The sequence below is a fragment of the Triplophysa rosa genome, linkage group LG21 (assembly GCF_024868665.1).
Source record: "Triplophysa rosa linkage group LG21, Trosa_1v2, whole genome shotgun sequence".
NCBI lineage: Eukaryota > Metazoa > Chordata > Actinopteri > Cypriniformes > Nemacheilidae > Triplophysa > Triplophysa rosa.
Window position 1 is genome coordinate 1,987,028 of NC_079910.1, and position 24,702 is coordinate 2,011,729.

A 24,702-nucleotide genomic window follows, 5' to 3' on the forward strand; every position below is an offset into this window, starting at 1 on the left:
TAATGGTTATAAATGGGAATTGTACTATGGATACTTGTTGTCTAGTTGTTTGTGATGGATTCTATTGATGGGATGGTAAATCCTATTGGAATAAAACCCAAAACACACTACAAAGAGGAATTTAATTTAAAAATCTCATTCTAATTCAAAAATTCATTGTTTTTTTTCAGCAGGGATGGTATTTGCATTAAAACCACAGTATCCACAAATTTACCATTTTCTAAATATAGGAACCATACTCCAATTAATAATCTTTAGTAAAACCACAGCAACTAAACATACCATAGTTTCATTATATTCATTATTATACTAGCTATAGTTTATGTTTGTAGTTAAATTATGGTAATAAGTCCAACAAACACATGGCTTCTACACTTTACTATTTACAAGAACCTTACTACTTACTGGTAAATTGCTGCTAAAACTGGTAAAGGGAATATACAAAATAAAAGAACACTGCTCATAAATACATATAGGCCTAGGGGGCTAATGAGGATAATAGGCTAAATGATCATACAGGATTATATCTAAACTAAACATATGTGTGCTAAACATATAAAGCTCTTAAAGGAGTTGCTCACTGCAAAATTTGCCCCCATTGACTTTCCATAGTAGGAATAAAAACTACTATGGAAAGTCAATGGGGGCAAATTTTGAAGTGAACTACTCCTTTAATACCACTGATTCTGTGAGCTACTCGGTGTATTCAGTAGGGTGCTTCAGAGGCATAAGGTATACGACAATAAAACAATGCACAACTGACATAAAGGAAATTTACTTTTAATACTTGAGTACTTTTAAAAGCACGTACTTCTGTACTTTTACTCAAGTAAGAATCTGTCTTTACAACTTTTACTTGTAGTGGAGTAATATTTGACCAGTAGTATCTGTACTTTCACTCAAGTAAGGAAGTTGTGTACTTCGTCCACCTCTGCTTACACCTGTGTGGCTTCATGGATTGCTTAATAAAATGGTAAAGTTCATTTTCACCTTTTTTGTCACGTTGTTGTTTGTATTAGTTTTTTAATAAAGAGAACAAAACAACTGTTTGCCACGTTTATATACTTTAACGTTTAATACAATTATTTAATATATTTAAAATAAAGCACCATAGTCTATAACATTCATTTAATCAGTTTATTCTCAAAAACACGAAAATAACTGTCAACAAGAACAAACACGAGTGTATAATGCTGGGTTCACACCTACCGCGAACAATCGCGTTCCACAAAAGTTCGTTATTATCGCGTGAGTGACGCGATCTGACAGATATTTTCAACCTTCGCGGACGACGAGATTGACGCGCGTTCGCGGCAATCGCGCCGCCCGATTCGCGTCATTCGCACCGCCTGCCGCGAGTTCGCGTTGACTTTGCATGTAATTTACTCGCGCAAAACGCTTAATTCGCGTTTGCTGTGAACCCAGTGCAGAGGTGTAAAGAGTACCTGAAAACCATACTTAAGTAAAAGTACAGATACCTTGCAGTGAAAATTACTCCATTACAAGTTACAAGTCACCAATTCCAAAACGACTTGAGTAAAAGTCTTCGAGAATCTGATTTTAACAGTACTTGAGTATTTTACTCATACTGAATGTAGGCTCAAAGCAGCACTAGTCCTCAACACTTAAGAGACACATCAGTGAAAAACTAGAAACAGTTGATTTGTGAGGTGAGCAATCGCATTTATTTTCTTAAATCATAATAAGACTGAACACCTCAAAATTGCAACAAATCATGGTCGACACCAGAACTTGTACTTCGTCCACCTCTGGTGATACGACAGGCCTTGTCCCTGTTGAAAAAACAGCATATGTTGGGTGAGGTATGTTTTGATGCTGGTTTGACCATCTTAAAACAGCTATGGACCATCTTAAACCAGCACAAACCAGCAAACCAGCATATGCTCAACAGGGGTGTTTTTTTGTGGTTTGGAGCTTTTATTGTGACTCCTTCCCCTTGTATGACTTTTGAGTAAGCAATTGTGTCTTTACTTACAATTAATTAATCATGACTAAATATTAAGTGTATTGTTCTGTTTTACACCAAAAACAAAGAAAATCCAGTTGAATTTAAACCAACAACATGCATGAAAATGTTGGTACCAAGAAGTGCCGTGAGAAACATCTAAAAGCTGTTGCATTTGAAGAATTTTACTTTCTATGTTTAGTCAGATAAACGAAACCGATGGGGCATTTAAGTAGTCAAAAGAGTAGTAGTTTGCTTATTTTGGTTTGCTGAAGTCACCAATTGGGTGTTTAGTGTACGCTCATGTCGATAAGGAGTTTGATGTGTATTTCTGTGGAGAGCCGAGTTTATTCAATGATTGACAGTCAGAGTCATGATTTCCAATCTATAATCTGTGTTTTATCAACCGAGTTATGATGGTTTATTGTAGAAATCAATATTTTATGTGAACAAATGATCAACCATGATTCATTTATAAATAAGTGCACAGCAAAATCGCCAGTGTTAAAAAAAGTCAAATGAACACTCACAGTGTTATATAATCCACACTCTCAAAGTGTGCATTATACTGTATATACACTGTGAGAGTTCATTTGACCTTTTTTAACACTGGCGATTTTGCTCTGTGTACATGCACTAGCAACTAGAAACCATTCACTACACCTTAGCAACAGCCTAACAACCATTTTTCTTGCATGATTTCATAATTTTTTTGGTTATTCTCAGTACTTGTTGAAGTGATGTTTTGTCACCCGTGTGATCGCAGGTCGAGGCGTCTCATTATTCCAGGTTTGGTTTGTATTCGGCAGTGAAATGCCTTGACAATATTTCGTTCGAGTCTCTTGTTCTGATGAAACCCAGTGCAACATGATGTGAAACATGTTACAGGTTTGCATGTACAGTAGCTTCAGCAGCAGATTATAAATGCAGAGAAATGAGCAAGAAGCAGTAAAACATGAGAAAGAAGAGCTTGTGTAGTAATAAAAGTGAGGAACGGTATAGTTGAATGCGTTCTCCTGCTGATGTGAGGTATTAGTCATGGGGTCAATTAACATGCATTTAAAATCCTTCGAGGATGTGAGGATGAAGGTCACGTTTCATCTCGATGGCAAAAGTGAAGCATTTGCATGCAGAAAACAAAGATTTTTGCATTGACATTATTTTTAATGACAGTAATGTTTCAGAGGTTTTATTCTTTTTTTCTATTGCCTTGAATCTTAAGTAGAAAGAAATCGTTGTCAGAAATCTGGTGCACTCTGGTGTTCCTCTGAAGCACAGAGGAATTGCTATTCAGTTCATGTGAACATGCTACCTTTTATCAAAAGCATGCTTCCACATGCAAGCTGTATACAACTCTGTATTAAAAGCTGTTTATCTGGTGCTGCTAGACCTTAGTGCTGCATTCGATACCATTGACCACAGCACACTCCTACATAGACTCGAAAATTATGTTGGCATTAAGGGAATAGCTTTGAAATGGTTTAAATCTTATTTATCCGACCGTTTTCAATTTGTAGCAATAAACAATGAGGTGTCACGCAAATCGCAAGTCCAGTACGGTGTACCACAGGGCTCAGTCTTAGGGCCTCTGCTCTTCGCATTATACATGCTACCTCTAGGAGATATAATAAAGCGACACGGAGTTAGCTTTCACTGTTATGCTGATGATACTCAACTTTATATTTCCTCGAAGCCTCATGAAACACAGCAGTTCCATCGAATAATGGAATGCATAGTCGATATAAAAAACTGGATGAGTAACAACTTTTTATTACTGAACTCGGACAAAACGGAAGTGTTACTTATTGGACCGAAAACTGCTATAAGTAACAACCAAGAATACTGTTTAACTATTGACGGATGTTCCATAAAACCCTCGTCGTCAGCAAAGAATCTTGGCGTTCTATTCGATAGTAATCTGTCATTTGAGAGCCACGTCGCCAACACCTGTAAAATTGCGTTTTTCCATTTTAAGAATATATCTAAACTACGTCATATGCTGTCAATCTCAGATGCAGAGAAGTTAATTCATGCATTCATGACATCAAGACTAGATTACTGTAATGCACTGTTAGGTGGTTGCCCTGCAGGCTTATTACAAAAACTCCAATTGGTCCAAAACGCGGCAGCTCGAGTTCTTACACGTACAAAAAAGTATGAACATATTAGCCCGGTTCTGTCAACCTTGCACTGGTTACCTATAAAGCATCGCGTTAACTTTAAAATCTTGCTTATTACCTATAAAGCCTTACATGGTTTAGCTCCTCAGTACTTGAATGAACTCCTTTTGTATTACAGTCCTTCACGTGCATTACGCTCTCAGGCGTCCTGTCAGTTGGTAATACCTAGAATTTCAAAATCAAGTGCAGGTGGTAGATCCTTTTCCTATCTAGCGCCTAAACTTTGGAATAGTCTTCCCTGCACTGTCCGGGAGGCAGACACACTCTGTCAGTTTAAATCTAGACTAAAGACGCATCTTTTTAATCTTGCATACACTACTCTTCCATAATATAAATCTTCAGAGGGTTTAGGCTGCATTAGTTAGATCAACCGGAACCAAAAACACAACTGATGTACTTGTTGCATCAAAGAGTACAGAACAGTACTCTACTCTCAGCCAGTCTTGTCTCATTGTTCCAAGGTTACCACAGCGAGCAGGATGCAGTTCATGGCCTGACCTGATGGTAGAGCGGAGAATGGGAAGTGGGGACCTGACAAGAGCTGAGATGATAGAGCTGGATAAAGAAGGACGCGGTCTCTTGACATGTCTTCACCACAAAACTTCAAATGCTATTAGATTATTAATGATAATCTTAAACTATAATTTATTTTATTATTAAGTTTATTTATTTTATTTAGCCTTGTTGTGCAAGTTCTCTGGAGCTTGTGCAGAGGCAGCAGCTTTTGCCAGAGGGGAACTGGAATCCCCTGGTTGGGCCTGGGTTCTCCTGAGGTTTTTTTTCTCGATTAGAGTTTTGGGTTCCTCGCCACCGTTTGCATACTGTTTTTGCACTATCTGCCTGACCGGGGGGGCTGCTTTAGAATCTTAAAGTTTTACTTAATTAATATTGCATATAGGAATTTATTATCTGTTATATTTGACCTGTGCTTCTCTCTCCTTTATCCTAAATGTGTGCTCTCACTGAGCGTGTGTGTGTGTGCGTACTTGTCTGTGTACGTACGTGTGTGTGTGTGTTGTGTGTGTGTGTGTGTGCGTGCGCATCCGTGTGTGTGTGTGTCTCTGTGTCTGTGTGTGTTGGTGCGTGTTGTGTGTGTGGAGTGTTTTGTGTGTGGGTGTGTGTGTTGGTGCGTGTTGTGTGTGTGGAGTGTTTTGTGTGTGGGTGTGTCTGTCTTCTGTGTTTTCAACCTTTTCTTGTTTTTGCAGGTACAACTTTGATTGTTTTGCTTGTAGTCAATGTGTCTCATGTACAGCTGCTTTGTAACAATGAAAATTGTAAAAGCGCTATATAAATAAAGTTGAGTTGAGTTGAGTTGAGAAATCATCAGAATAAATACAGTACACAACAAATACGGTGATGTACACAACCAAACAAACATTTACGTCACTTGTTAATTTTACCTCCACAGTTTAGAATGATAGTGAACTTATGAAAACAATGCAGTAACACAAATTTAGCTTTACAAATACAAAAATGTTGTAAAAGTCAAAACGGTTAGATCTGATTTGAAGAGTAGTCGCTCTGTGTGTAGAGATTGCAGAAATGTTTTTCTGTCGTTTTATCAAGCAGCTTCTTGAGATCTCATCCTGAAATGCTTTTTAAACGGTATTTACTCTTTTTTTTAGTTATATAGTGCTTTTAAAATTTTTATTGTAGCAAAGCAGCTTTACATACATAAAAAATAATAGTAATACATAAATAAATAGAATACAGTATACAGTATGATGTTGAACTACATGATGTTATTGCAAGTCTTATTGGCTACGTTTTCTTCATATTTAGTCCGAGTCAAAACACTTTGCAATGAAAATATATGTTTTATAATGAAAGCAATTGTTGGCACAGTGTAAGGTTGTAGGTTTGATTCTCAAGGGGATCACGCCTACCGTCTGAAAATGTCGGCCAAACGCATGAGCATTAATATGGCAGGAGACTTTAAAAATCATAGAAACATTATTCGTTTACTGTATATGTATTTATATAATGTCTCCTGAATAAAATCGCAGGCTTTCATTACACGTGATAATCTAAGAGGAAATCCTACAGAAAACCTTTCAGTGTGATCTGGTTCACCCTAACAAATCTGTCTGCAGAAGAAGCTCAGTGCTTCATACAAATGAAAGGAAAGCATTAAAGTATTCTCGTGAGCGTCGGAGGATTTAAAGGTTTTTTCTCTGCCGCTCTAAATCGTACAGCACAGCTTTACAGAACACACCCTCATTTGCATACTTCCATATGTAGATTGTCATGCATAATTAATATGCGTCGGATTTCTGCCCATGAGACATTAATGGACCTGCTGTTTAGTCAAGCCATGAGAACCCAGGAGTATTGGACGGGCGTTTATGATACGTGTTGTGTCATTAATATGCATGAGGACGGTCTGCTGAGGGTCTCAGACATGAAGGTGAGCGGAAGATCTCGCTGGATCAAAGACAGTTGAGCGCTTCACTTACAGCCGAGTGTATGTATTAACCGTGTATTTCAGACACATCTTTTCTAGTTTATATTTTCGTATTGATACATCGAGAACCAATTCTTCAGATGTTTAGATATCTGATACGTGTTGTTTGATGGTGTAGCAGAACTTGCTGGGATTTGAAATCATTAAGAATCAGAACAATAAGAACCTCACAAAGTGACAAACTTATAATAATAACAAAATAGTAGCAGTAAATTCTGACATGTACATGCCTCATGCTTGAAACTCCCACGACCGGTTTGTTTTCTCCACGTCTTTGAACGGAAGCCCGGTCACACTTCTGCCTCTAATGTGCTGGAAATTATTCTCATTTTACAGTGAGATTAGATTTGTGTCGTAACAGAAGAACCGTGCTACTCGCACACCCCTACATTCATCAAAAAACCATTTGCAGCGTTGCAGCGTGTCCACCAGGTCTAAAAAGAGACGAATGATGATTGCGGAGAGGAAGATGATTATTATTATTTCTTATTAATAGTTCCTGTGCTTTATCGCCATTTGTTTTGTGCAGACTCTAATGTAGATTCAACGTTGTGGAGAAGGGAAGATAGAAATAAAAAATACGAAAACCAAGGAACAAGGATATTTACCCCAACTTTTCAATGTGTGACAAAATGTCATCTGAGATAAAAATGGTAGAATCAGACCCATGTGCTAGAAGTGTCACGCGGTCCTTTCTGGAGCTTTGGATTGTTTTCAAGATGAAAAGTGAATGTTGGTGTTTGTTTAATGAAGTTCTCGTCTGATAGAAACGTCTTCACTGAAGGTCAAACACACCGTCTGACCTCCGTCTGCTGATCTGACTTCAGGAGGAACAGATGGCTTCTTGGGACTCGTTTCAACCTCCGAGTAAAAGCACAACTGAATAGTTTAGTTAGTTTAGTTTAGTTTTATTTATTTATACAGCACATTTATAGAACTTGTTCACCAAAGTACTGTACAGACATAATAAAAACAATACAAATACCAAAGGTAGAATAAAAATACACCGTTTCATTACAACAAATCCACATGTTTTCAGATCTTATTCATGTTTTAAATACTAACGTATTTCAGGATCATTTACAAATACAACATATGATGGACTAATGGCGCATTTCCACCGAAATGACCTGGAACAATTTGTCCCAGGAACGTTTTTCTCCGCAGACCTGTTGCTGTCTGCGTTTCCATAGCGGTCTAAAGTACCGTGAAGATAAGGCAAATCGGTCCCGTGACGTAGGACTGCATGTGATGGCTCCTCCCAGTCCAGGAGGGGGCGGTAATGTCTACCTACGATGACGTCACATAAAGCGACGGACACTTTAAGTATACATTTTCATTGCGGGTCATCGTTTCCAATTCCCGTTGGATTTCGTCCTCTGCAAAAACACTTATAAAGCCTGGACCTCGTCGTCAGTCCATCTTTCGTATTTTTTATCCATTTCAAACAGTAAACAGCTGAAACTGATTTTGGTCACACTTTATTTTAAGGTCCAATTCTCGGTATTAATAAACCATTCACTTATTAATAGTTAGTGAGGTAGTTGTTAGGTTTAGGTATTGGGTTGGATTAGGGATGTAGAATATGGTCATGTTGAATATGTGCTTTATAAGTACTAATAAACAGCCAATATGCTAAAAAAAAAATTATGCAAACTTCCCGGGTACATTTACTAATAAGAATAAGGGATAAGTCAGGATTTTACAGGAGATCAATGACATTTTGGTGCCGTGCTAGTATGATTATCACAGCACCACAATTTTTCAAATCAAAGTCGTAAAGCACAAACACAGCAGCAGACCTGAGGAACCGGTTTTATGAAAACCAAGGTTATTATTGTCATCTGAAACTGTTAGGAAGATAAACACCAGCTTTTTTTGTAAAAACTATTTGTAACTCTTTATTATTGACATTTTTATCGTGTTATCATGTTTTTATTGTGTGAGTTATTATTACTAAATCATTACTAAATCAAAACAACCCACCTGCAGTTTGATTGATATTAATTATATCTGATTAAATATAAAAAACATGATTTTATATCTGTTCTTGCAAATGAACTCTTCAAATTATTGGATTGACTAGAAAAACGACGGGAAAAACAAATAAAAAGGTGCATAAGAATACAAACTGAAGTTGAATAAAATGATGATTTTATTCATATTAATACAGTCAGAATGACACGTAAAATGACCCAGATCTTTAGCTCTAAACTTAATAATGAAAACTTCCAAAACTAATCATAATAAGTTTCTGAAAATACAAATGAGACAAAAAACTATGTACAGTACCGGCAAACATAAATACATTTCACAAAACAAAAGTGAACATTTTCAAAACCAGACTTTTCTAATGGAACCATGTTAACAGAAGGGCAGTTTGCCGACTCTTTTGAGATAAAGAAACGGCTGCACAAAGCCTGACATGACAGCGAAACACAAGCAAACAGACCAGCCCAAAAGAAACGTCTCATCCGCTACAATATAACGCAGAATAAGAGTGATGATGGCAGGGCCGTATGTTAACATGGAAGACGCGATCACCATGAGAATGATCCGGAAAGCTTTGATTTTATCCTGGTTTACTCTGTCTCTGTCTTTGACGTTGTCACCCGGTCCGGGGCGCACGAGAGCCTTGAGTACCATCATGCAAGTGTACAATTTAACCCCGAAAAACACCAGAAATCCTACCAATATGAAGTCATAAAGATGAACGATAAACACGATACTTAAAACACACGAGATGACAATCGCAGTCCATCCAACAGCCGAACACGCAATCCTGTATTTCATGCCTTTGAGTTTGAGGAACGTCAGCGGATGCAGAACCCCAAAGTAACGTTCCACACAGATGCAGGTCTGAAACATGGGTCGACCGGACCACAGAATCATTCCAATAAAGATGGTTTTCATACCACAGTCGGCACACTGAAAGAAATACTCTTGTATAAGGAACACGTAGGAAGTGCAGAAGAGGACCTCAACGAGAGTCGCGTTGAAGACGAAGATTTCGGTGGACTGTCCTCGGATCATCTCATTCACGCTGAGCCACAGGACGTAACAGTTCGCCGGAAGACCCAGAATCATGTTGACGCTCAGCGAGCATGCGATCAGATAATTAGGAGGAATCAAAGAATTGCTGGAGTTTTCCACGTAAGGTAACGCATCACACCCCGAAACATTTGTGTTCATGCCTGGATGTGTTTTTTCATCTTTTAAACATAAAAGTGAAGAGAAAAGGTGCAGTCGAGTCAGGAATGTGCGAGCAAACCGTATGAAGCGATTTTCATGTTTTAAAAGAATAATTGTATAGAAGATCTGGTGTTTTAGTTAACCGCCGAACTGATGCTCGGACTGAAGATGAATGCTGAAAAACTGTGTTGAAGTTCTGCTTTATGATTCAGTGCACCGCCTCGCACCTACACGACAGTTTTGCATTGATGCAACAGTCAAATTCTTGTTTGTCGAACAAAAAAAGTCATATCAAACATGCAAATAAAAAAGCAAATTTATTGCAACAGGTTTGTCAGGTTTAGAAAAACTTTTGTAAATTAGGCAGGTTTAAAGCATGACACCCGTATGAGATATCTTCACACTGTAAACATTTTAACTTGACCTGGCTGCCTTAAAATGTTTAGTTAATTCAACTTAAAAAGATTAGTTAACAACAGTCTTGCATCAAATTCATTCATTCAATCAAAAACCAGTCCGACCCTGGTAATAACTAATATTTTTTACAATGAATTAACTCAAAACAAATTTAAGTTGCACAACAAATCAATTTTTACAGTGTAAGGACAGAACATAGACATAAATACAGTAGATGCTGCTTTTAGTGCTTTGGTCCAGACGTCAATGACGTTTTCCTGGATACAAAGCACAGTAACATTTACATTTTAACTTTACATTTGAATGATTTCTATGTGGAGTATTAAAACGTTTAGTCTCCAGTTACTTGGAAAGATATTTATTGTCATTAGGAATTGTGATTATTATTCAGTAATAATTGCATACATTCTAAAAAAGTTTTGATTCATGTTTGAATTTCTAACAAAATGTGCGTACAGACATGATTTTTGTACTTTGATCTGGAATAGAAATTGTATTATTCGGTTCTTTTTCATTTCATGTTCAGAAAACCACCAAACTTATAATTTACATATAGTGTACATTCTATTACATTAAATAATATTAGGGCTGTCAACGTTAATGCGTTAACGCATGCGATTAATTTTTTCAAATTAACGCGTGAGAAAATATTTATCGCAATTAACGCAGCATCCGTTTGTTTTGACATCCTTTGTCTAGCGTTACATTATGTAATCACGCTCTTATTCGTGTACAGGCTTTTAAACCACTTAAGCGCGATTTGAAACAGTTGCTTTGACGCGTTCAATGAAGATAGACAGCTTCTAGCTGTGGGACGTGGCAAAACGCAACGCGAGGTCCAGTCTGGTGTGTACAGTAACGGGCTGAAGGCTGCGTCGGTGAATCTCTGTCAGACAGCGCATCCGTGTTCAGTTCTCTTTCGTGCTTGAATGGATAAAACCACACAAGATTATGTCAGAAAGCCCGTTTTGTCTAGCATTTTCTTAAGCAAGACTTCAAAGTGTAAAATAAAATCTTAAATGAATGCAAAGTGTTTAAAGGGGCCGCGTTCTTAAACGTGCTGCTGTGACTCCTGTCACTAATGTTAATCAAAGAACAAAATAAAAGAAGAAATCAATGTGATTTTGTAGCTTTAATGAGAATTCTTCTGCATTTAATTTATAATTTAGCATTAATAAAGACTGTAAATTGTCCTTCAATTCCTGTATGTTTCCTACATGAGCTCTCTATTATATTGTTGAATGGCTATAATTCATGTTAAAATAATCAATTTAATAGAGACATCAGTTACAGTACTAATATCAAAATGCTAGCTTTCATAAAATGATGCTGTTAAAGAAATATGTTGTTTCTACATCAATTTGAAGATTAAATGTGAAATTATTAAAATGTAAAAGTATATTTTAAAATATAATAGTTATGTGCGATTAATCGTGATTAATCACAGAAAAAATGTGTGATTAATCCGATTAATTTTTTTAATCGATTGACAGCACTAAATAATATATTATATTTTTATTGCATACGTGTGGTTTAAGTTCACACATTTGCTTGGAATGAGACCCATTCATATGGCTTGTTTTTCTATAGACGTCCACAATGGACATGAAACAAATGTGGTCAGAAAGCAGCTTGTTGAAATATATGAATAATATGAAATAGTGATGTTATAGAAGAAGCATTTACTGAAAAGATTCTTATATAAACGATTTCTTTCTTTTTTTGTAATCTAAAGCAGGGTTTTCAAACTTTTTCATGCCGAGGAGCCCCAAATATGATGAACCTTTTGCGAGGGACCCCCTTTCTAAAATATATATTTTTTTGTGTAAAGAAGCAGTTGTTGGACAAATAGTAAGTGTTTTTAGAAATAAAACTGTAAAACTCTTCAGTAGAATTTTATTTACTTTTGGTTTTAAAAAAAATGCATGAGGAATTTTTTTTATAATATTACTAGGTGTTTTTATTCATTGAGTTTCAAATGTGACCCTTCCTTTGATGGTAAAAAATGACAGTTTGCCAAGTTTTCTGAGATAAAGAAGTGGCTGAAGAAACCCTGTCATTATACCAAAGCATAAGAACGCCGACCACACCAGAATGAAAGTTTCATATTTTACAATGTAATACAGCACAAGAGAAGCGATTCCAGGAACGTATGTGAGTGAAGTGCACACCAGCACGAGCCGAATGATTTGAAAGGCTTTGAGTTTATCCTGGTGTACAGCGTCTCTCTCTCCGGGACGCGACAGGGCTTTCAGGACCATCAAACAAGTGTACAGTGTGACGGAGAAAAAGACGAGGAATACCGGCAAAATAAACTTATAATGGACCACGTACATATCACATATTACACACGAGCTAATGATCGCAATCCAGCCGACGGCCGAACACGCAATCCTGTATTTCATGGGTTTGAGTTTGAGGAAGATGAGAGGATGCAGGACCCCTAAGTAACGTTCCACACAGATGCAGGTGAGGAAGAGAGGGCGACCGACGAACAGCACCACCCCGAGTAAGACCACCGGACTCTTACAGTCAGCACATTTAAAGAGGTACATCCGTAAGACGAAAACAAAGTCGAAACAGAAGATGACCTCGACGAGCGAGGCGTTGACGATGAAGATTTCGGTGGACCGTCCTCGGATCATCTCCTTGACGCTGAGCCACAGGATGTAGCACTGCAGCGGGAGGCTGAGAATCATGTTGATGCCGAATGAGGTGGTTATTAAATACGAGGCGAAATTAAAACAGATGCTGGAGTTCCCAGCGTTCAGCCATACGCTGCACGTCGAGCTATTTATTTCCGCCATGATCACACCTGGAATGCAAAAACATGAAGTTAAAGGAAAATAGATGAATTCATGATTCATTCATGATGTGTAGAAATACTCACAAGTTCTTTTTTTGCTTGTCTGCTACACGGACTTCAGCCGAACAGGACGAATGTGATTTAAAGTTCACGTTTATAACTTTGAAAATGACTTAAGACAAAGTATGCAGTTTTGCATTGATGCAACAGTCAAATTCAGTGTTTTCAATCTCGAAAAATAGCTATGCAAATAACTCAAAACGCCTGCAGCCCTTTTTTACAATCATTTAAATGTACATTTTCTGCCTATTAAAAATCAGCTATTAGAAAGTATTCGAAACAAAAAGCTTTGAGATTTCTGACCCTTTCGCAGAGAAACATTTCAGACGCAGATGAGATTTAAAGGGACAGTGTTCATCCAAAAATGTCATCACTTACTCATCCTCTTGTCATTTCAAACCTGTATGGCTTTCTTTTTTCTGCAGAACACAAAAGAAGATATTTTGAAGATTGTTGTTAACTGGCACCCATTGACTTGCGTGGTTTTGTGTCCATACAATAGAAGTCAATGGGGGCCAGCGCTGTTCTTCAAAATATTTTCTTATGTGTTCCGGGAAAGAAAGGAAGTCATCCAGGTTTGAAATGACAAGAGGATGAGTGAATGATAAAAAAGAACTTTTCATTTTTGGGCGAACTATCACTTTGAGCAAGTTTCAGTTAACTCTCCGTCTGTGATATTGTCTTTCTTATAGGTGCTGTTGTCTAATTTAAATGTTAATATTTCAATAATTCAACTTCTGAAAATCAAAACAAACGTAGAGAAGTCATATAGGCAAGTAAAGTAATGCTGTTTATAATGACATTAATCGTGTATTTTCACTCTTTTATATGCATTACTATTTAAAGCATTAATTGTACGCTGAAAAAAATGAAACTTTGGACCAACTTAAAAGAAATACGTCAACTTGTTACTAGCAATTGTATTAGTTTTTCTCAAATTATATTTATGGCTTGGTTCAAATCAAAATGTATACATTTCAACAAACCACCATTATTGTGATCAGTGTTTGCTTTATGCTCTTGACTCTTATAGTTTATTGATAAGTTTTCATTGTCTGTTGTGACAGTGTGTTAAAATATCCATATCCATATAAAAGATCCATTGGGATCAAGTGATTGGTGACTGTAATTAATTATTAATGTGTGAGATTTTAACAGTGGTACTAAAACACAATATGAACTAATAGAATCGGTGTATGAATCTCAACAATGGTGACAATCAACAAAAGAAAGCGTCATGCTGCAGTGCATGCTGGGTAACATCATAGTACAAAACTCATTCATGACTCCCAGCATGCATTGCAGTTGATCTGTTGATCTGTCTTATTGACAGACAGTCAAAAAGAGATCATGAACTCCAATGAATTCTATTGGAAGAAATATATGAATTGCATGTATTTTAACATACAGCATTACAATTGTAATGTACTGTGACACACACGTGTGTTTTCCTGTCTGCTATGAGAATATGTCGAGTGAAACGGAGAAAAAGAACAATTACACTAAATTACATGTTGGAAGAGTAAAGAATGCGTTAGCATGTTCAATTTTATGTTATCATGCCAAACATCTGTGTTTCAGATGCATTACAGAAATGATGTCCTGCCTTAGTCAGTCATTTCCATATTTTCAAACATTCAAGCAGATCATTATAGACACAAGACAGGAATTTGAATTGCTACATTTCAGGAGACAAACACATTCACTAACTGCTCATGACAACATTTTCATTGCATCTTAATATAATATTTATATATATAATGTATATAGAAGAATATGTATTACAAGTGTTGTAGTGTTTACCTTTTACTGTACACAGAGTGAAAGATTCAACAAACTCAGAAGAAAGGCTCAGATGTTGCTCTTTCATAACTCAGGAGATTCTCAGAAAACTGGCGTTTCTCTTGAGAAACAAATAAGACTGTAATTGTTGAAACACATGAAAAGTATGGAGGTTTAAAATGAATAGTAAAGGTGAAATAATCTGGATTCGGGTAAATTTGATGAGAAATGATTATGGAGAAATAACTGAAATATTAAAAGAGATCTGTGATTTTTCTTACGTGTTATACTCAATGAGTTTCTTGGTGTCAAAGGAAGACAATAATTGAGAGAGGATGGGAGTATTATTTAATCACGCCCTAGCAACCACCTAGCACATCCTGATCACATAGCAACGGTCTAAAAACACCTTAGCAACCACATAGCAACCTCCCAGTGTAGATGCAGTTTGGTATGATTTGTGAAATCTCATCTTCGTGGTTGAACGTCTCGAGGGGAACATGAGAACTCGGCAGTGTGATTGAGAATGACTCTGAAGCTCGGATGAATGTAGGATGGAGAGAAATGTGATCTAACCGGCTGGTGAAATGCCGTGTGTGGCGGTCAGACTGTAAAAGTGAAGAACACAGACATGTTTTTTGAATGTTTTAGATCATTTTTCATCTTACGGCTCAGAGGATCACACAAGTCTTGCGCGTCACGCTCGATGCTGTGATTAGTGTTACAAGGATTATTTTGTGATGTTTTTAATGATACAGTATTTGGAGAATTGCTTTTATTTCACGGCGTAGAGTCATATGAAAGGAAATCATTGATGATATTGCTTTTATGTGTTTTTTAAGTGTGAGGCAGGGGCGGTCCTAGACCATTTGGTGCCCTAGGCGAGCTTGACTGATGGCGCCCCTTCCCCACGAGAAAAGAACTCATGTCCAAAGAAGTTTCATTTAATTTTTATGTCAAAGTATTGTTGTAGATAGAGGGATGGCAAAAACTGTTGAAAAAATAAATAGACATTATAATTTTAATTATATATTTTTTTCTCGCCGCATATTTGGCGCCCCTCACTAGATGGTGCCCTAGGCAAGCGCCTATGCCGCCTGTAGGAAGGACCGCCACTGGTGTGAGGTCTTCAGAAGAAGTGTTCTTAGGTTTAAAATCAACTGAGATTGAGACAAAATAACATTTTTGTTTCTTGCATAAAAGTGCCTTAAATCAGGAGACGTTATATTAAGGTACAAATAATAGATATTTTGTGATATTTTCTATTATTTTATCTACTGCATTATTGGAAAAAGCTAGTTCAGCCCTCGGAACCTCCAATACAACCTCACGGCAAAAACGTAACTATTTTACGATATGGCTAATTTTGGCTAATTCATATGAATTCGTACGATTTCATTCGTATATTTTAGTATGATTTGCTTTCGCGCCAGTGACGTTGGGGTTAGGGGCGGGGCTTCAGTATTCCTTTTTTTCTTGTAATCCTACGTTTTTGTGCGATTCACAATATACGAATTCATACAAATATGCCACCTCGTAAAATAGTTACGAATCAGGTCGGTAATGATTTTTGAACTTTTTTCTTAAAGAAATTAGCCCTGTAAGTACACGCTCCCGGCCTTAATGCGAACGATACATCAGTGCATTTTATTCCAAAACAAAAAATGTGTTTGTTTCATAAGCTTTTATCCAAACGTGTAACTAAAATGACTTTCAGAAGCAGGCTGACCTCATCTAGACCGCATGTTGCTTAACTATACTCAAATCGTTCTTCAAGCATCGTTTTAGACGTTGTGTAGATGTTGTCTTTGCAAACAAACTCTTTCTAAAGTGTCTGATAATGCAATTAAGGCCATAGAGATGCTTTAAGATTTACACATGTAATACTTCTCATAGAACGCACACATGTACACGTGTGTTTTGATGGGGGTTTTTTTTCGGTTGTTCTCTGACAAAGAACAAAACATGTGGATAAGATTTCTGTTTATTTTATTATGCGGGACGACAGCATGTAATATAGCTGCATAATTAATGGAAATTACAGAGCCGTGCCAATTTAAATGTGTACAAACAGACATAGAAACCGCCTCAATCCAAAGTAATGCTGAATCCGATTAAACACATCGATCGGTTTTCAGTTTTATATAAAGAATATATTTGTAGGATGTTTAGCAGTAAGAAAACTGCAAACTGAGCCTCGAGCCATATGCAAGATTTTAGTTTATGTGGCTTCGTCTGAACATAATCTCAGCCAATCTTGGCGAGATTGGACATACTTTACAGGAGAAATATTTCATTATATTGTCATTAGATTTCATCAAGGGTATTGCCCACTAGGCTTACTTAGAGAAAGCAGAATCTTTAGATCAGAATCAGTAACTTTTGCCTCTCCGCCTCTCAGAGTTCTCTCTGTCTTCAAAATTAAATGAATTCGTTTTTACTTGATGCTTTTATATGTTTACTTATCTTTATGTGGGTTGAATCAAAATACATCAAACTGACATTACATGCAAAATCATACCTGACCGCTCAATCTATTAATGATTACAGAGTGTAACTGTCATGGTCCTGCCTTCTTGTTCATGATTTTCTAGTCTTGGGGCAGGATCGTGACAGATCCCTTATGTTTAGTGCGGGAAAGCCATGGGGTGTTAATCTTTTGATATTCCATGTGCCTTCTCGTGTCTTGTCATTGGCCCCGCCCCTCTCGTTTCCTGTATTGTTTCCCGGCTGTGTTTCATTACCCTCACCTGCCCTGTGTTATTATCCCTCGTTTGTGTTGCCTTTAAATAGTCCTCATGTTTCATTGTCTTGTTGCTCGTTCGTTGTATCCTGTACGTTGTGCTTTGTCTTTGTGCTGTATGCTTGCGTGTTGTGCTCTCCCAGTTGATTACCTTGCCCTTGGATGTTCTTGTCTCAGTCGTGTCTTAGTTCGTGCAAGTTATTGTATTATTTTGTTCTGCCTTGACGTTGTGTCTTGTTTTGTTTAGTTTACTTTTGCCCCATCGAGGGAAGTGTTTTGTTTCAGTTTTTATATTAGTCTGTACCTGTTTCGTCGCTCCCTCGTGGGCATTTTCCTTTGTTTCGTGTTAAGAATAAAGTCTTCGTGTTCTACCCTTCATCCACTCGTCTGCCTGCATTTGGGTTCTTCTGTTCCTCACATTTGTGACAGTAACAAATTATGTTTCGCCCTTTTTATAGTTCTTGTACAATTCTGTGGTGCTAATTATTGTGGTAATATTTATTTTCATGCAGCATCAATGTTTTGGTGTATATTTAGCGCAAGTCAATTTTTGAGTTTATGATATATCGATATATTGTTAATAAACTAAAACTACACATTTTCACATATTTAAAAAAATATTTTTCAATTGTCACTGTCATAAAACTCTAGAAATGTCTGTAGCACAGGGAAGGTGGGATGAAGTGATGATGGGTGACTACGTCTGGAACTTGGTTCGTGAGGACAGTACACTTGACTCATTTTTAGTAACTGTTGTTTTGAGCTCAGTGTTATGCCAGTACCTTGTCATTTCTGCATACGAGTAATATTACCGAAATGTGTGAAAATATTTGTTCGTTTTTTAAGAGAACCGTCGATGGTAAAAAAAATTATGTGATTTTTGTGTTCAGCATGTTAAACTTCATAAAGACATTAAAGAGAAGCACAACTTTTTTTTAAAATGGTTACATTGTGTAAAACGAGGAGCCTTCACAAGTGTACCTTTTTGTGTTTTCGGACATCATAATTCTCATGACCGTTAGGTTTCTGAACGTCTCCTTTAAATTCAAGTGTAGTTTTATTATATTACGGTAAAGCATTGTGAACAATTAAACAAAAGCAGTGTGATGTGAATTTAAAGACATCAAGTTTATTAGGTTATGAGCACATACAGTATGTTCTTCGTACTTCTATAAACTGTGAGAGAAAAAATGAAGAATAAAAACTCACTGAACGATAAGTAAAATGTTCACGTCAGCGACTCAGAAAACGTTGTTGAAACTAAAACAAAGGCTTAGTTTCCTGACTTTTCTGAGATAGAGAAAAGGCTGCACGAAGCCTATTATTATCCCTGTAGACAGAGATATGCTCCAGTACCAAAGAAACCTTTCATAAACTATAATGCGATAAAGCACAAGAGAACAAATGACAGGAACGTAAGTGAACATGGAAGACACCAGCACAATCTGCATGATGCGGAAAGCTTTGATTTTATCCCGGTTTACCGGGCCTCTCTGTTTGACGTCTTCGCCCGGTCCGGGCCGCACTAGAGCCTTCAGAACCATCGAGCAGGTGTAGAGTTTTATCAGGGAAAACGCCACATAACCTGGCAAAAGAAAGTTATAAAATTCAAAGGGATCTTTCAAAACCGTCAGGCACGAGCTCACGATCGCCATCCATCCCACGAAGGCACACGCAGTCCTGTATTTCATGGGTTTGAGTTTGAGGAACGTCAGCGGATGTGCAACCCCCAGGTAGCGTTCCACACAGATGAGGCTCTGAAACAGAGGACGACCGACCAGCAGTATCAATCCCAGAGTGATTGTCGGAATCTGACACGCCATACAGCGAAAGAAATAATATAGAATGACTAAAATGAAAGAAAAACTGAAGATGATCTCGACCAGCGCCGTGTTGAAGAAGAAGATTTCCGTGGACTGTCCTCGGATGATCTCCTTCATGCTGAGCCACAGGACGAAGGAGTTCGTCGGAAGACCGAAAAACATGTTGAAGCCAAACGAGAAGGCCACGTAATAGTAAGGCAAATCGTAGCAGATGCTGGAGTTCTTGCCAAAAATGGAGGTCTTGCACATCGAAGCGTTTGTTGCCACAGACGTCATGCCTAGATTTTCCAGAAAACGAAGAGGGAAGAATTAGGAAAGCGTTAACGTGGAAGTTTCAAACATCCGGATGAACTGCTTCACCTCAAAGTTTTCTCCGCTTTGTCTTCAGTCGTTCTGTGCTGTAGTTCTCCGTTCACATCCGAACACACAATGGTATGATGTCGCTCCAGCTCCAGATACGTCCACTGAATGTGCTTCTGATTTCAAATTTGTGCAACATTCAAATACTGTTTTTGAAGCCGGCCAGATGTCTTATCAGACATGCAAATGAAAAAATGTTTTATTGCACTCGTACTCATTTTTACACTATAATGATCAATCTGAAACCTGTAATGCATTAAATCCATATTTCTTTAGACAAAACACACCAGTGATAATCGGCCGTGTGGGTGGTTGCTTTGGTGTTAACTGATCCCAGTTCAAGTATTAAACTATTTAGTAACTCAAGAAAACACGTTACTAATAACACTGGACTTTTGATTTTCAGTTGACGTGTGTATTTCCGCATCCGTCAGGTTTGTTCGGAGCAGGATTGTGTCGGACACACCTGACACCTGTGTTTACCTGTGAGAGTGATTGATGTGATGCTGAATGTTGTTTTGGTCCCGTCAAACATTCAAACAATTGCCATCCAAACAGTGTGTGTTTCTGGTCAACGCTTTGTCCCCACAAAGATAGACATTTTTGACCTTGTGGTGACATCGTTTTGGACCCCCTTTTTCTGGAAATGTGAAAATCCCTATGGTTTTCTGTGAACGTTTGATTCGGGGAATCGAATATACAGTTTCTACAAAATAAAAGTCATTAAGTACTCAGTAAAACATAAAAAAAGTGTGTGTGTGTCTTGGTTTCTATACAGCCCCAATAATGTAAAATGATTATTTAGTCAATTAAATTATGTTTATTTTAAATTGTAAAAATGCAGAAAGTGTTAGGTTTAGGATTTTGCGTAAAACATTGTATAAAAACAAAAATGTGCTTTTTTTAGGTAATCTATAGTTACAGATTTGCCTATAAATCAATGGCAAATAATAATATACATGGATGTTTAATAAATAGGAAATATTATTATTAAAAAGTAATAACATATAAATGAGCAAAATCCCCAGTGTTAAATCAACACTGCTCAGAGTACATATGGTCCCACTCCACAGAGTGTTAAAGTAACACTGATGTAGTGTTGAAGATAATGAGGCAATTAAGTTATTAATTAATTAATCTAATGTTGTGATTGGATGTCAGTTGTAGTTCTTGTGTTTCTCATTCCTTCAGTGATTCTGCTTGTTACCAGCAGGTGTTTGTCTTTAAAGCTTAATCATCCCTAATTAATCACTTAATTGCCTCATTATCTTCAACACTACATCAGTGTTACTTTAACACTCTGTGGAGTGGGACCATATGTACTCTGAGCAGTGTTGATTTAACACTGGGGATTTTGCTCTGTGATTGCAGTTATTGAAAATAAAATCCAAAAACCAATTGTATTTGTAACACGTATTTTCATATATATTGCTTGTCAGTCAGTGATGAAAGGACATTCATGACATTGAGTCTGGATGTTAAAACACACTAGTGTAATGGTGTAAAGTGTTCATCGAGCAGAGAAGCTGATAAACTTGTGTTTTCTTCCCTCACAAAGTCTCAAAGCAGCCATTACTCACACTTTTACATGTCCAGTGCCAAACCACACACACATATCTACTGAGTCATCGTCCCCGAGAGGACGTGTCACATCTCTATTTCTCCTCCTCTCAGTCTCCTGCAGTGAATGTGGTGGACTCGTGAATGGGAGTTTTTTTGCAGTCTGATCTCACACGAGTTGGTCTGTCGTGTCAGAGATGGTTGCGTGAGACAGAGAAACAAGAGAGCCTGACCTCAGAGACCTGTTGACATCACACCATATATTGTGTTGAAGAGCATTGCGCCCGAAAATCGCACCGTACAACATTCTTATAATAAATGCAGTGTCATCATTTCTTCCCTCCCATGCTTTTCACTGGAACTCAAAAAAAAGACTCATGTACAGTTTCAAAACGTCTGAACGCAACCATAAACCTCGCTCCTTGATTCTGATCGGTCGAGATGCGTTCAAAAGGGTAACACGTGTATGACTCTCGGCATTACTGCATCTGGGTTGCTTGGCAACGGCATTGTTTAATTGTTATCGAAGAACTACACTGTGTGGCAGAAGAAAAATATTTGTTCTCAGCATCATTACGTTTTTGGTACTGTGTTGCCAGGTATCCGGAATACCCGTTTTATAAAAGCAGTAAGCCCCGTTCTAAATTCACTGTAAACCACGAATTCTGACCTGTGATGACATCACGTGACAGCTAGGCACAGGAAACCCAAGAATCTATTAAAGTTCAACGTGTCACCGTGTATAAATTTAGCACGTAGATTTTTCTAAATCAGCTCAAAATAGTTATATATTATGTTTTCTCATACAAGTGCATCGTTTCGCTTCAAAAGACATTACCCCACTTGATTACAACGATGGATGTTCGTGTTGTTTGGAGCTTCAACATGGGACCTAGACCTTGGGACCTATACATGTAGACTGTGTAAAAGGACCGATATTTAATTCCACTTGTCATTTCAGCCTGACGATCCGACTTGTGATCCCGGCCGACCCAAAGATTCATCACAACCTCCCCATTCAACTGGGCTCATCAACCATTACACCTTCCAGAACGGCCAGAAGCCTGGGAGTGTTAATTGATGATCAGCTCGACTTCACGGATCATGTTGCCAGCGGCACCCGGTCCTGTGCATTCATCCTCTACAACATTAGGAAAATTAGACCTTTCCTGTCCGAGCACGCTTCGCTTTTGGCGTGAGCCCACCGTTAGACTGTGTAACAGAATAAAAACATGAATATAATGGGTATGATAAAAAATAACAATAGGGACCAAAATAAAAAAATGGAATCTAAGTAAAAATAGAAGTCTGGATAGAAATAAAAATCTAAAAAAACCTTTACATTAACGCATTCGGCAGAGGCTTTTATCCGTTTTTAATTTCTCAAAAATCATGTTTTTTTATTGTGCATTCCAATTAATATCAGTCAAACTGCAGTTGGTTTGTTTTGATTTAAGCCATAATAACTAAACAAATACAGCTAACTAACACAATAATACACAATAAAAACGTGATGACATAATGAAAAACATGATTTTTGAAAAATTATAAAAACATTGTTTTATCCCCAGTCGTTGTTTATGTTAAGTCCTTTTAGAAATGAAACTGATATCCCGACCTCTGACAACATAGTCCGTTCATTCATGAGGTATGGATGTCCTCTCTCTCTCTCCCCTGATGTCCTCTTTGTGTTCTGCACAGGGGAGCAGTTTGACTCGTGATAAACGACTGGAGCTCTCGCTGTCTAACATCTCGCCGGGAGGTCGCGCTCGGTTCGTGACATTGATTTTCACGTTAAGTGCCTGAAAGTGGGTCACGTTCAGTACAGAGAGGTTTAGAAACCTGCTCGAGGACAGCAGCAGTGAAACAGAGAGGTGTGTGTCATCTCCAAATCAGTTCAAATCACACTTCTTACCTTTTATATTAATGCTGCAGTCTGTAATCTTTGATGGTCAAGAAGAAAAAAGAAAGAAAAAAAATCAATGTTGAAACCTGTTGTCTTATACCTTACCCTGACTTTTTAAGAATGATTTATAATTTGAGCTGTCAAGTCAATCATTATTTGACATCATTTGTAAATAAGCTGCAGTTCAATATTTCAAACAGAGATGGCGACAGAGAGGCAAACGGCACAGATTGCAGCTACAAAACTATATGGACAAATGTATACTTTGGTGTCTCTTGTTTTTTTTATGGACAGTATATTGCATTATAATGTAATACATTGTTCAAATGACTCACTCATAAGTATGCACAATAGTTAATATGCTTCTGAGAGCACAGTTAACAATGTAACCTAGTTACAAAAACCGCAGGCAACTTCTCAAGGTCTTCGTGTTTTCAAGATCTGCTGTCAGGCACATTTTAATAAAGGCGGTAAAATAATTCATCAGCTACTGTAGTTCAGTCCTTTAGTGATAAATTAAATTGGCGTCGAACAGAACGTTCAAAAGCTTCCTCTTCTAAATACGACGACGGAAGTCTTTGTGCACAATTCAAACACAGAACAGATGTGTTTGATGCCTCAGCGGAGCAAAGGAAAGTCATTTCATTCCTGATGAATTTGAACACCGCCTCGTGTGCTGCATGAACACTGCAGTCTTATGAGTGAATTAAAACATCCCGGTGCAACACGACGACACGCAAAAGTCACATTCAGGATTTTTATTCTTGATGGATGAGATGTAAAGCAGATTGTCTGAACTTTACATGTGTTAAAGCAGATTTCATCAATTGTGACCAATTTGAGAACCTGAAAGCAAATTTATAAATGACTTTTTTCAACCAACTAAAGCTATCGAATGACTGCTGATGTTATTTGTTGAAAGACAGAAAGATTTAGGTGAACTGGTTTTGGAATGAAGCTCAGATTTATTTCATTCACAGTATGAATATGAGAACCGAAATGCAGAAGAGATTTGAGCTTTTTATGGAAGCACATTGATTCTAAAGCCGTAAGCTCTGGGTCGCTATCATCTCTGAGAATTATCTCAACACATTTAACATACTGTCATGTTTAAACGTATATCATCCGCTTATGTTAATAACTGCTGATCTAGAAACAGACCAACTCTTCTTCCTTAAAATAAGGACTCTTTTCTCTCTAAATCAGTCATTATTATACGGTTCTATCATGTCTGTCTTTTTTCTGCTTGGTTAAACTCAGAACAGATCTATCACAGGGTCTTTAATGACTTTTTAAACCTGGCAGGTCTATGGGAGGCTTTAATCATCTCCAGAGAGGATAGATGCTTTAAATGACTCGCCGCAGATGCTTCATCTCAGTTACGCACATCATTTGCTCACCGGCACTACATTTAAATGATCTGAGATTCTTACCGGCCTCCTG

General features: G+C 37.5%; 1 protein-coding gene across 4 annotated transcripts in view; it reads left to right on the forward strand.

Moving 5' to 3' along the window:
- Positions 1-24,702, forward strand: part of dlgap4a (discs, large (Drosophila) homolog-associated protein 4a) — an 85,652-nt gene that overhangs the window by 36,075 nt on the left and 24,875 nt on the right. The gene's annotated exons all lie outside the window — the stretch shown is intronic.